The sequence below is a fragment of the Podarcis tiliguerta genome, assembly GCF_965153285.1.
Source record: "Podarcis tiliguerta genome assembly, chromosome: 1".
Taxonomy (NCBI): Eukaryota; Metazoa; Chordata; class Lepidosauria; order Squamata; family Lacertidae; genus Podarcis; species Podarcis tiliguerta.
Window position 1 is genome coordinate 22,082,613 of NC_139534.1, and position 14,024 is coordinate 22,096,636.

A 14,024-nucleotide genomic window follows, 5' to 3' on the forward strand; every position below is an offset into this window, starting at 1 on the left:
CAGAGGAATGAGTTCCTGAAACTGGGCCAAGATTACAGGAAAGGCTGCCAGATGGCTGCCTCCTATTATATCAAACGAAGTAGCATTAGGACATTTGAAATCTGCAGCAGGACGTTGTGTGGAATACTGTAGCTCTCTGCTCCCCAGCCAGTAAATATCCAAGTATTTGGATTTGAAAATAAGCAGCGGAGTTAACACAGGACACTGAACCATCTGGTTATGTTTGGGCAGTGGAAATTCTTGTGCATGAATTATTATTCTAAGCTGCCTCAAGACCTGTTTTCCAGAGCGTTTGGAATAAGCCTGCAGTACCACTCAGACACGCAAATTAATAAAGTGTAATGCTCATATTTCTCACACTGTCTTCTCAAAAGGCTTCCGAGTACATATCTAAAACACCATCACCCCTTCCCCCCCAGCAGTGATAACTCTGTAGCAGGCATTTTAATATGGTTTTCTGTTTCTAAGCTATTACCGATAGAACTGGGTTGCTCTGCAACTCTTCCAGACGTGGCAACAGACCTTGCCTCACAAGTTAGGCAGGAGCCTAATGCGAAACTCACGATTAAAGCCTTGGTGTATTTAATGCAGGGAGATCGGCAATTAGCAACGAGTTTAGCAAACACGCTGTCTCGATAACTGCTTTCTGGCTCTGGAATTCTCTGTCTTTGAAGGTGTGCCAAAAGTAGAAGCTGATCCACCTCCCAGAGGAAATGCAAGGTCTTTTTAATTCAATAAGCATGGGCTTGCTTTAATGGCACATGTATGCAAGAGTATCTTAGATCCTTCCAAAATCCCATTGATTGTGGATAATAAACTTGCTGTCAGCCCTGACCTTTCAAGAACAGGGGCAAGACCATAAATGCAAACTATACGCTTCTGAGAAAAGCAAACCCTCCTCTTCACTTGGTGTCGGGTCATAGAGATGCTTTTAACAGACTGACACAAAATGGTTCTGGGAATCTGCACTGATTCTATTTAGAGACCAGCTGTTGTTGCACAAGTGCTCATGTGACTCTGCCCAATAATATGTGAGGCTTGACGCTGCCAACATTGTACACAGGAGGAAGGCAATTGTTGAGGGACTCCTACTGCCTTTGCACCCCTCTTACGGTACAGTCAAACCTTGGTTGTCAAACACAATACATTCTGAAAGACTGTTCGACTTCCAAAATGTTTGACGACCGAAAACTGAAACCTCAATAAAATAGGGAAACTCAAAACGGGAGCCACGTAACACGTTTGACTGCTCAAAAACTGGAGCAGTTACTTCCGGGTTTTCGGCGTTCAGTAGCCAAAAAGTTCAAAAACGGAGCCATTTGAGAACCGAAGTTTAACTGTACCCCTAATCTGCACAACAGCACATGCTATCTCCCAAACCTAGGAGTCTGCCTTTGTTAAGAAAGGAGGGTGTTTGTCCATGGAAAGCTAGTTCAGACCCTAGTCCGAGACAACCAGGCCATTGCCCAGCTAATAAATCACGTTGTACACTGACCAAAGAACATCTCAAATAAAAATCAACATGTCTGGAACCACAGGAGCAGCAAAAAATAAAAAGACAAAAACAAGAACCTCAACCACTCAAAGCATATGCCTAAATTTTAATCACAGGAGGGGAACTTGTCGGTTAGTGAGAACTTCCCATTTTAGAAGCCACATAACTGCAGCTCGGAGTTTGCAGTTTTCTTTCCTCATGAGAGTTAAAAGGAAAGATCAGCTGAATTTAGAGATGATGGAAGCTAAAAAAGAAAAACTATGGCTGAAGCACTAGCCAGCTTCTTCAAAAGCTACAAGGAGGAAAAACAGAAGGTTGCTCAGATTTTCTTAGGTCTCCTGGTTCGCTAATTTGTGGGGACAGCTATGCTTTTCCTCCCACAGTGACTAAGTATGGTGCAATTGAGAAGCAGAGGGGATTTCCACAGAAAAATCAACTTTGCATAAAACTATCGGCAAGCCACGTTTTGTAACCAGCTGTTTTCATTCTCCTTTATGTTTAACTGACATGAGTTGTTTAAACTGTTACACACACACACACACGTTTATACCCTGATTGAGAACAGAACGGCAACTCTGAGGTTTTAAAACTGAAGCAAATCAGAAAGAAAGTTGAGAGCGAGGCTGAGCCATTTTTAAAACAACCAGAACTAAATTTAGAAAACAGTGCTCTCATTTTATGAGTAAATTTTACTTTGGAACTGCACTTCCCCCAAAATCAGCTAGGGGTGGGAATGACAGGAGATCCCCAAAAACAGAACACAGGGGGAGGAGAGGGGAGATCATTCTGTTAGGCAAGCAGAAAATGCTTGCAAGTGAAGAATGATTGTAATTGCGTGGCATTTACATAGCATAGTAAATTGGGTTATTTTAACATCAAAGCTAGCTACGACATGTGGGCATTACCTGGAAAGATTTAGATCTATTTTTTTTAAAGCAAATTTGCATGGATGGTTTCCCTTGATAGACTGATAAAGGGTGAATTCAGAAGTAATGTCAAGCCATAGTTTGGTGTTACAGGAGCCTCCGAACCACACATGCCCTCCCTCTTTAAAGCATAAGGCAAGTCAGAGTTTCTTGTGTATCAGAGTGCTGGTGCCCTCTGCCTGATAGTTCCTACTCTGCTCTTCCCTTGGTGCAAAATAGATAAACGGGAAGCCTTGGCTTTGCATTATGTCCAAACCAGGGATCTGTTGCTCCCTAACAAGCCATGATCGCTGGTCAACAACAATCATGGCTTGTTAAGTTGCCTGAATTGCTGGAGCTGGAAGCCAACAAGCCATGATCCCTGGTTTGGACAGAACACAAAGCCAAGTTTCTCCCTTCAGCCTGCCTGGTTTGTTTATGCTGCTTACACCAAGGAGGGAGCAATTGGAAAGTGAGCACGGATATGCTGCTGCTCCTTCTTGTCAACCGCAATGAGCCAGAAAATCTGGCTGACTGGTGTGTGAAAACGCAGTCACTATAACCATGGCCTGTTGATAAGGTTTTGCCATTTTGAGGGCGAATGCAAACCGTGGTTGCCAGTTCAGCTGCAACAGAAACCTACAGAAGGGAAGGATTTAGAGCCAATGAGAGGAAGAAGACCCTTAGACTCCTGCATGCAACGCAAAATCATGGTTTACTGTTACATCTGAACTGGGCTTTGGGATACTGGAAAAGCACAATACTCCTAGTAGGAGAAATATGGAAGTTGAAGTCCCAAAAACCATGGGGAACACTATGATGGCTACCCTTGCTGTAGGCAATACTAGGTCAATAACCGGGGATCTCTTGATCAACCTCATGGATGTTTTAAACCAGGAAACATGAACAAATGCAACCAACAGCTTTCAAAGTATGTATTGCATATTTTTATCTCCAAGATGTAGACTGGATTAGTGCCCTTGTGCAATTCCATATCATTGGTGTGACTTCAAGGGGAATTTTTGGGGTAAGCTGCTCTTTCCCCTTTTTTTTGCAATACACATGTAGTCTGGCATGGTATCCAGGCTCATTTTCTATGCCAAGTTAACCAGACAATTGGGCCTTATGCAATGCACACAGCTGTCAGTGAGCATACAACCCTCCCTACAGTCTATCACTACAATGTGTTTTCTGATGCTTGCAGCAGTTGTGGCTTTCATTGTTCCATCCGATCTCTAGGATTTAAAGGATTGTGCTGCTTCCTGCTCACAACAACTGTTTTATGCTGTTCTCTTAGGCTTGCTTATCTTAGTAATGTCCATAGGGCTGTGTGTGTGTGTGTGTGTGTGTGTGTGTGTGTTAACCTGTCTTAACTACATTATATTTTTGTAAGCCACCCTGAAAACTTGGTTGAAGGGGCAGGGTAAAAATATACAAAATAAATTACAACAACTTCTGTCCGCTTTCTGATTTTAACTCTTCATATCAGCTTGTATAAAAATAAAAGTAACCTTCATCGTAGTAGGATAAGGATAAAATGATGTCAAGTTTGAGAACCTTGGGTCCTTCTTCTGAAACACAAGTAGATTCTACAGCTGCTAGAAATTAGCAGGTGATTTTACCTAACTGAGTGCCAAGTTAGTTGTCTAATAAATCCTTTTTTAAAAATTGAAACTGCATTTCAGAATCCAAAAAAAAGCAACTATATTTAAAAAAGGGCAACACTAAACTGCACCACAAGGTCAGTTTTTTTGCTACCCTAGCACTGCTTTTCCTGCATGGAAGATATTCACAACATTTCCTGGAATGGTATGGACTATGCTAGTCCTACTCAGAGTAGAGCTACTGAAATTAACACACATGGCTAACTTAGGTTCATTAATTTCAGTGGATATACTCTGAGTAGGACTTTCTTAGCTGAATACAACCCTGAATCTGGAATCTGAACCCCAGGACCAGTCCTACCCTTATGCAGTGAGGCAACAGAAAGATCTCAGGTAGAAGATGGAGTTCCCTTATATTGAAATCAAATTCACCTTCTACAATTGGGAAAGACTTGCTACAGAAACCGCCAAATACAAAACACACACATTAAAGTGGGCAGTGTTATCCAGTGTAAGAGATACAACCTGATTACAATGTCCATCTCTATATCAGCGTAGACAACATGATGTTCTCCAAAGGCTAGTTCTAGAGGTTTCTTCAAAGGTGAAATCCAGTGATGTTCATCTTCAGTGAAATGCTCTCCTGCTCTTCCTGCAGCCCCCTCCCAAATCTGGGATACACTCAGAGCATATTTGGGGAGGCACAGGGGACTGCAGGTGGGGAAGAGGGGGAGGAGGAGGAGGGAAGGGAGATCTGCTTGCACAACACTGGATGTCTCCACTTCTTACCCAACATAGGTGAAGCCATTTTTCCACTTCAATTAAAGCATTTTCCATAGACGCCCCCAGAAGGGTGACCATACCCAAAGCAGAGTCATCATGCTTCTTCACACACACACACACACACACACACACCCCACACCGCCCAAGCAAGGGTCAACACACTTTAAAAACGTCTTACCAGACACCAGCTTCTTCCTTCATCAATGCCCCCTTATGGTGACATCAAAGGAGATTGCTTCACTTCACTGCAAGGCGGAGCAGGAATCCAGAGAGGTCCCATGAAGCCACTGAGAGGCAATTTCTGAAAAACTTCTGTGTGGTTTCCTCTAAGGGAACTATAGCTCATTAGCTTCCTTATAAGCATTAAAAGTTCCTTACTAAGGCAGCTTCCTGTTTGCAACCCTGTTTGCTTTTAATGCATCTCTGCAGCGGCTAAAGTTCTAAAACTTTTACAGAGGTTTCCATTATTTAATTATCCAACCCATAGCACAAGGCCACTGTGATCCAAACACTTATTTCATTGTTTAATTTCCTGGAAGAAGAACCCTGACATAAAGCTGTTAGCACTATTCTCCCAGTTTCATTCAGAAACCAAACAATATCTTGTTGATTCCTTTCTGCACAGTTGGTAAACCCCTTGTGCCACATCCAGCACAATGCATACCAATGTCGCAGCCATACATAAGAGGCTGACTTCATGAGCGCCAGCATCAAAAACACAGCCTGCTGTCCTCCTTTAGTAGCATTGCATGCCAATAACTCCAAGGGCCTGGGCAGATGTCATGTTAACCATCTTTTAAGTGGCGATAAAGGGACCAGAAGCAGGTTGCATGCTCGCCATCGACCTGAACCATGATGGAGAATTACCATATTTTTTGCTCTATAAGACTCACTTTTTTCCTCCTAAAAAATAAGGGGGAATGTGTGTGCGTCTTATGGAGCGAATGCAGGCTGCGCAGCTATCCCAGAAACCAGAAGATCAAGAGGGATTGCTGCTTTCACTGCGCAGCAATCCCTCTTGGTGTTCTGGCTTCTGAGATTCAAAATATTTTTTTTCCTTGTTTTCCTCCTCCAAAAACTAGGTGTGTCTTGTTGTCTGGTGCATCTTATAGAGCGAAAAATACGGTACATCAGTTATCTGCGTTAATGCCAACATATCTAATGCGAACCAGGATTCCCTATGAAGGAACAGAGAAGAAGTAGCTTCAGACAGTCCCTTCAGACAGTCACTACTTTTGGGTGGGATTCAGTCACACACTGCCAAATTCAGGTTGCACACTTAAAGCTGCTTTGGAGCTCTTGTGCAACAAACCCACTGTCCCTCACCATTTTTCGCAGTAAGGAAAATGATGGGGAATTGCACTGGGAAGAGTAGGATAACCTTTGCATGTAGGATAACCTTTGAAGGAACCACTGGAACCAGCCATGATTACTATTCGTGTAGATCAAGGTACCCAATGTGGTACCCTCAGCAAACCTACGCCAACATATCTAACTTCCCGGCAAACAAATTGCTCGGTAAATAGCCAATGCTGCAAATTTTGTATGAACAAATCGGGATGAATGCTCAATCCACAGGTTGCCTGGAAGCAGGTTTGGTTTCAAGTCCTAGGTAAGAGGGACTCCTGTTTAGCATAAAGTGGGATTAACATATTTGCTAATGCAATGCTTAAGGCTGGCAGAAGGGAAGTTAATGGGAATTCCATACATGACTGAATTCCATCTATCCTCCCAAGTTCTATTAGGAGTTCTACCCAGACTTTAATGCTTTAACTATTGTCTTTTCACGTTCATAGTCTGTGGGACACCATGGAGAGCACAAATCATCACTCTACCATTGTACCCGATTGATAGTGGCAGCACATACATTCCCTAAATAAAAACAACGAACAACCGCAACATTTATTTAAGCCCCCAATTAAATTGCTGGGTCTCCAAGCAACCTGCGGGAAAACAGTTCAGTGCAACATTGCAAGACTCTTCTGTCCTTGCGAGAAAAGAAAAGAAGAACCACAAAATCTTATTGCGCCATTTCTGTGCAACAGTTATGTGCTACAGAAAAACCTTTAGCAATGTAATTCTTCGTATTTTACTCAGCACTCCAGCAAGAACCATTCCAACATTCATGGAGAAAACTTATAAAAGGAGAAATTAAACAGAGAGGAAATACTAAAGCCTGAGAAAGTAAATATTTCCATTTAAAATGCTTATTTCTGCATGCATGGATAAGTCCCATTTGTTTCAGCTGGAGAGGTGACACACTCTGCCATCCGTGTCAATAGAACTTCGGGCGGATCAGACATCTAGCATCTCATTGTGTCACATGACAAATTTAAATCATGAGCAAGATGTAGTTATCTCACAGTTATAAACAATTAGGCAGAATAATTTTATTGTGCCCTAAAGGGCTAGTCAGTGCTGTCATTAAGCTCTTAATTGGAAATACCCAATTTACTTCCTACTTCCTTGAAAATGAAAACGAAACCCAGATAAGCATTATCAAGAAACTAGAAAAGAGAATACGAAGATAATTAAAAGTGAAATCACTCCTCCTTGCCCTGGAGCACCTTGCCACAAACACTGTTGTTGTTTTTGTGTGTATGCTGTGCCCGATATATATTTGCAGTTTTCACTTTGCAAACATAGGCTGATTATCCAGATTTAGTCATACTCGGAGTAAGCCCATTGGTTTCAAGAGGCCTACTCCAAGTATGAGTAAAATTGTGTATGGCTAACAAATGGCTCCCCTCCCCCAATACTTTCATGTTCTTTAATCATTGGCTCCTTTTGGGAAATGCCTGGGGGTGGGGAAATGATAATTGATTCCAGAGAAGTTTTATCACCATCTCAAAACTGATGAGATTCAATCGAACAATAAGAAATGACTAGCAAAACGATTGCTGTTCCTTACAATTCCCCAGCGATAGCATTCCTCACAGCTGCTACAACATAAGAACCAACATAAGACTGGCAGGGGAGTGGGGTGGAAAGAGCAACATATGGATTTGTAAAATAAGCTAGGGTTGCCATACATCCAGAATTTCCCGGACATAGCCGGGATTCGGCTGCCGGAAACAGTGTCTGGGTGGAAATTGCTAAAAACATACAGGAAAATCCGTCCGTACGGCAACACATGTCGCCGGTGTCGTTTTGGGTGATGTTCCGTAAAAATAGCTCAAAACTTTGTTTTTTGAGATTTTGCCAAAAGAAAGTTCGACATCTCTTGTGTCCAGATTTTCAGTTTTTGAAACATGGCAACCCTAAATAAGTGAATGCATGCAAGGAATGTACTACATCACACACCTGCACAGTGTAAATGCCTACATTTGCTTCCAATGCAATTCAGGCTTCTTATTTAACCTTTGGAAGAGGCACCGATTGATATGCATCCTGTAAAATGTGCCTCAAAGCAACAATAAATCCTTTAACTAAGATCCTGCCATGCTTCATATTATCTGCTGCAACTTTTTGACTGTACAATTCACATTTTGCATGAAGGTAACTCCCAAACAGGCACGTAAGTTGACAAGCAACAAGGAACAGTACTTGCAGTCTCTGCCATCGGATATTTTTAATCTTAGGATAGGTTGCTCAGAGTGGCAGACAAACTGTACAACTTTGAACTCAAGAGTTAAAATGACGTCAGAGGTCATCTTGTCCACACTGCTGCTGATACAGGAAACTCGCTGCTATTGCATCATTATTAGATATGGGCTTGTTTGTTTTTAACTGAGCTTTTTTAGTATAATAAAATGGGTTCTTAAATGTTTTCAACATATATCCTCAAAGCAGAATTCTCAGCAGTCCCATCCAACATGGCCAACGCTCAGGGATAATGGGAATTGTAAGTTCAGCCAGAGACGCAGGTTCCTCAGACCTGTTAGTAACAAAAGAGAATTCTGTGCCATTTCCCTGCAGCTGAAAAGCAACCCCTCCTTGAGAGAAAACAAACGGGTAACAAACAATACGCTCCTATAAACACGAGAGTTTGCGAATCATGCAAAAATCAAGTAATTTACCCCTCAGCAACTCAATAAAGATGTAACTTAGGGTCTTGACTTTTTTTTTAAAAAAAACCCTCATCCCTGGGTCCCCCTCATTCAGCTCCGGCCCAAGACATTTCACCGCTTGAGGCAAAACAAAAAATGGTGCCCCTCACTGCTTCCCCCTCAGCTGCTTGAGGTGACTGGAGGAACGGCTAAGGGAGCTGGGCATGTTTAGCCTGGAGAAGAGGAGGTTAAGGGGTGATATGATAGCCATGTTCAAATATATGAAGGGATGTCACATGGAGGAGGGAGAAAAATTGTTTTCTGCTGCTCCAGAGAAGCGGACACGGAGCAATGGATCCAAACTACAAGAAAGAAGATTCCACCTAAACATTAGGAAGAACTTCCTGACAGTAAGAGCTGTTCGACAGTGGAATTTGCTGCCAAGGAGTGTGGTGGAGTCTCCTTCTTTGGAGGTCTTTAAGCAGAGGCTTGACAACCATATGTCAGGAGTGCTCTGATGGTGTTTCCTGCTTGGCAGGGGGTTGGACTCGATGGCCCTTGTGGTCTCTTCCAACTCTATGATTCTATGATTCTATGGAGAAGGCCTGGGAAATATCCAAGGCAGTGAGGGAGAAAAGAGGCCAGGGAGGAGCAGGAGGCAGCAAGTTTCTTGAGGGCCTGGATCCGTTCCCCCTCCCAGCAGTACTCAGCCTGCTGCCTGAGGCGACTGCCTCACCAAGGTTAATGGCTGGGCCGGGCCGGGCCTGCCCTCAGTCCCTATACCTCTGCTCTGTCCTTTCAATATTTATTCATACCACCTCTCTTCCAAGGGAAGAGTTAGACCAGATGTTGGACTACAAATCCCATCATCCTTAACTTTCATCCATGCTGGCTGGGGCTGATGGGAGTTGGAGGACAACATCGTCTTGAGGGCGCCATGTTAGCTGCCCCCCCCCCGCCCCAGTTATGGCCAACCATAGCTGTACATGCTTAGCACTGAAGTAAATTCACAGTCTGAACAGTCTTACGGTTTGCCATCCAAAGGGGTGGGGGAATGCAGGTTACTTCAGAATATGGCCAATTCAGCCCCTGTTGCTGCGTCTGAGGAGATTCCTGCTCATTCTGCTGAGTGAGGCCCAAATCACCACACAACCACCACTCCAAACAGTCACTAAAACCAGCAGCCGCAAAAAGGAAGAGGGTGGAATCCAGACGGCAACTGGGAAACAGAGCAAGGGCAAGTTGCAAGACGGCTTGCGAATAACCGAGCATCTCTTCCCGATTACAGTGGTACCTCGGGTTACATATGCTTCAGGTTACATAAGCTTCAGGTTACAGACTCCGCTTACCCAGAAATAGTGCTTCAGGTTAAGAACTTTGCTTCAGGATGAGAACAGAAATCGTGCTTCGGCGGCGCGGCAGCAGCGGGAGGCCCCATTAGCTAAAGTGGTGCTTCAGGTTAAGAACAGTTTCAGGTTACCGGAACGAATTAAGTACTTAACCCGAGGTACCACTGCAATTACATCATATTTCTCTCTCCCTTTCGCCCTATTTATCCTTCTCAAACTCTTGCCATTTCAATCTGACTCGTTTCCACCGTTCAGCGTTCCTGTGCTACATCACTGTCTTGTCTTAAGCGCTAACGGTAAACCTTTGCACACTATTCCAGAAGCAGGACTCTGCTCATCTCTTGAGAATTTGTAAGGATGCGGGAACCACAACAGTCAGCTGATGGCTAGCGGACCCATTTCATTTGAGAATACTTCCCGATCTGTTTTCAAAAGCGGGTGGAGTGGGAACAGCAAGAGCGACTGGGGATCTTGTCACATAAATCACACAAAACACAGAAAACAGAGTCTTTGTACGCATGCCAGGGAAGAGGAGGGAAATGTTGAACTTTAAATTTATACATAAAGGAAATTGAAAGCCGTTCAATAGCCATTTGGCTCCGAAGCAGTTGCTAACATTAGCTCATGATAGGCACAGGAAGGAGGCAATAGCCAGCATCACATATTTGAGCAGAGCACTGTGGGAATTTTATAAGCGCCTCTTCTCGTCTTTCTTTAAAAAAAACACAAACCAAAAAAAAAAAAAAACCCACCAAAATTCAAGAGATTCAAATGACTTGTTCTAAACAGAGAAAATCAAATCAAATCAAGCACGAGGAAGTTGAAATCGAGACAGTGATGCTCTTTTATAGCAAGCTGGCAAGCTGGCAAAGTTGCTTGCAGAAGCCATTTCCAAGTGTTTTGCAGCTCACCCTAAGGCACAGCTGAGGAGATATGGAAGTTTGATTTGATTCACGCCTGCTTAGGAACATAGAACTGTAGACTTGCAAGGGACCCCAAGGGTCATCTAATCCAGCCCCCTGAAAGGCAGGAATCCTGCCCACAGCCATCCCTGGAAGTTCTAGCTGGGGGGGGGGGGCATTCTCTCTCTCACACACATCCTCTCTCTCACCCACATTAAAACATCACTTGATATGACACTTATCAAACGCGAATGCAGAAATCAGCTGTAGTTAAAGCACTCTCAAAACCCTTTTCCAAAACAGAGCCAGGGGGTGGAGGGGCTAGCCAGGGTTGGGTTTTTTTTGGCCCCAAGTGAAGTCTCCAGAGGGGTGGACTGAGGTTCGCAACATATGCAAATATGCGTGTGTGTGTGTGTGTGTGTGTGCGCCAAACTGGGTCTTTGCCCCGGGGGAAATAAAGCCTAGTTTCATCCCTGTCCAGACACCCACAGCTGCTTTAGGTGAAAAGAGAAACAGGGACTCTCAAGCAGACACACAAAGCAGAGCGTCAATGGAACATCAGCATGAGCCTCTGGATTGTTCCCCGGTCGTGGGTTCGAATCCCAAATTGGGAAATTAAGATTCCAGCACTGCAGGGGGTTGGACTAGATGAACATCGTGGGTCCCTCCCGATTCTATGGCTAGAGGGGTTTTGATTCCATTTCATTTAATTAAAAAAAAGCAAGGGTTAACGCGGGTTCTGAAACTGGGTCTACTTTATGAGCCACATCTGCTTACCGACGCCCCTCCTCCGCTCCCGGCGCCCGGGGGACGTTTCTAACTTAGGCAGGGGCTGCGGAGGGAGCGGCGGCCTGTGGGTCGCCCCGCCGGAGACTTTCGCCCCTCTTTTACACCCCGCTTGCCAAAAAAACAAACAAACCACAAAGCCTGCTCTGCTAAGCGGCGGCTCCTTTGGCCAGATGAGCTCTGCAGCAACCCCGGCTCGCCTGGAGCAACAGGGGCGAGGACCGGGAGGTCGGCCCGGGATCTGCAGCAGAAATTTGGGGAGGGGGGTGGCAGAGGGAGAACCCCAGACTGGAGGCACCTCTCCCTTCTGCTGGTTTAGTTTTTGTTCTTGGGGTGGGGAGATGGGAGGAGCCGCCTCCCCAGCAAAAGTAACTGACCGATGCTCACATCCACACAAGTCAACACCCCTCCAAAAAACAATCATAACCATAACCATCACCGTTATTGTTAATTGTTGTTTTAAAGAAAAGTGTGAAGGATACCAACCTAAACTTCTACTCGCGCTCTCCTCTCCCCCGGAGCCATTCAGAGGTTGCCAATTGCCCAGAGCCCCTCCAAGAGAGAGAGAGAGGGGCGGAAAAAAAGCCCCTCCCCTGATCCAGATGTTTATGGAAAGGCAGCGGCGCGAGCAGAGGGGGAGGCGAAGAGGAGGAGGAAGAGGAAGAAGAAGGCGGCGATACAGATCCAGAGAGCAGCCCCGCCGCCCAGAAGCCGCTCCCCCCTCCGAGATCCGTCCTCCTCCTCTCCGGGTAGAGCAGATCTGGGGTCAACCCAGGAAAAGAGAAACGGGGGCGGGGCAAGAGGGGGGGACGGATCTACTCCCCACCCTTGCGGAGATCTGCTCAGATCCTGTGCAAACTGCGGACTCTTACATCCGCGGGTGGTGCCTGCCTGCCTGCCTGGGTGGGTGAACTTAAGGCTCGCCGTTGCGCAGGCGGGACCTTTCAGCCTGGGGTGGGGGGCAACCTATTTTTAGAGCCCTCCAGCAGGATCTCGTGTGGTTCTTTTGTACGCAAAGCAGGAGGAGGAAAAAAAGAAGGGGTCCTTCTGGGCTTGTCCTGTATTAGAGGACCCCCCCCCCATGCACTCCCTAGACACACACACCGCCTCTTCTCAATTGCATTATGGATTGTTTACTTTTACGCATGGGTTCAACTCCCTGCAATGGTTTCCCCCCCCCACCAGTGAGCATGCGCGCGACCTGCAGGCATGCCCAGTATCCACTAGAAGCGCCCCCTGCCCGAAGCTGCTGCCCTTAGCCTGCCCTTTACACGCAGCGCCGAGACAGGCAGATCTCTCTCAGTCCGGATAGCGGAGGTGCAAAGGGCAGGCCAGGCCCGAAGGACAAAAAAAAAGGCAGCGGCAAAATGTGCTGTCTTGCTGATCTAGAATGCAAAGAGGATTTAGCAAAGGGTAGTTGGGAAACAAGTCCCGCCCGGTGCTGTTAGGCGTGACAGCCAAATATGTTTATTTTCCGAATGTGATTTAAAGGGGCAATAGCTGTCGCTGCCTGCGCGCTGCTGGGCAACAGACTAGTTAAAACAAGATGAACATGGAGTTAAGTCTTCAAGTATAAATAAATATTATTATTACAGTATTATTATTATTATTATTCAGCAAACCCCCTCTGATCAATCGGCCAAGACGTTCAGATGCATTTAATGTCATAGAATCATTATTTTACTTATTGAATTTATATACCGCCCTATACCCCGAAGGTCTCAGGGTGGTTCACAGAATATAATCAAGATATTTTAAAAAATCATAGGATTCAGGGCCATCTTTATGTGGGGGTGCAACGTGCCGAATTCTGGGGGGTGCCAAATGTATACCTACTGTCCCTCTCGATTGGCGGCAGTGAAAAGCAATGGAGCGAAAGTCCCTGCCCCCCTCCTCCTTCGCTCTGTTACTCCGTAGTGTCAAATATTTTTTAAAAATTATTTCTTTTATTTCTATACTGTCCTATACCCGAAGGTCTCGTTCTCATTTTATTTTATTTCTATACCGCCCTATAGCTCAACAACTTTGAGTTCGCCCCCCCCTAAAAAACAACAACCAACAACTACTCTGGCTCCCCCCTCCCAAAAAAAAGATCAGTAAAAGTTAACTTGGGGGCAGCTAAATTAAATTTGGGGACCCTGGGCGGATTTTTGCAGCGCATATGCCAAAGACAGCCCGGATAGGATTCAAATTCTTTCTCAGCTATTTCAT

General features: G+C 45.0%; 1 protein-coding gene across 3 annotated transcripts in view; it reads right to left on the reverse strand.

The window, feature by feature from the left end:
* The window catches only part of WIPF1 (WAS/WASL interacting protein family member 1), a 60,067-nt gene extending 47,413 nt beyond the window's left edge, over nt 1-12,654 (reverse strand). For 2 of the 3 annotated variants that reach the window (XM_083410513.1, XM_083410514.1), the window contains exon 1: nt 12,300-12,654. The gene's annotated coding sequence lies outside the window, so the exon portion shown is untranslated. Of the gene's footprint in view, nt 1-4,965; nt 5,229-12,299 lie in introns of those variants that run through there. The other variant, XM_083410515.1, reaches the window with a different exon arrangement.
* Nucleotides 12,655-14,024: the final 1,370 nt, after the last annotated feature.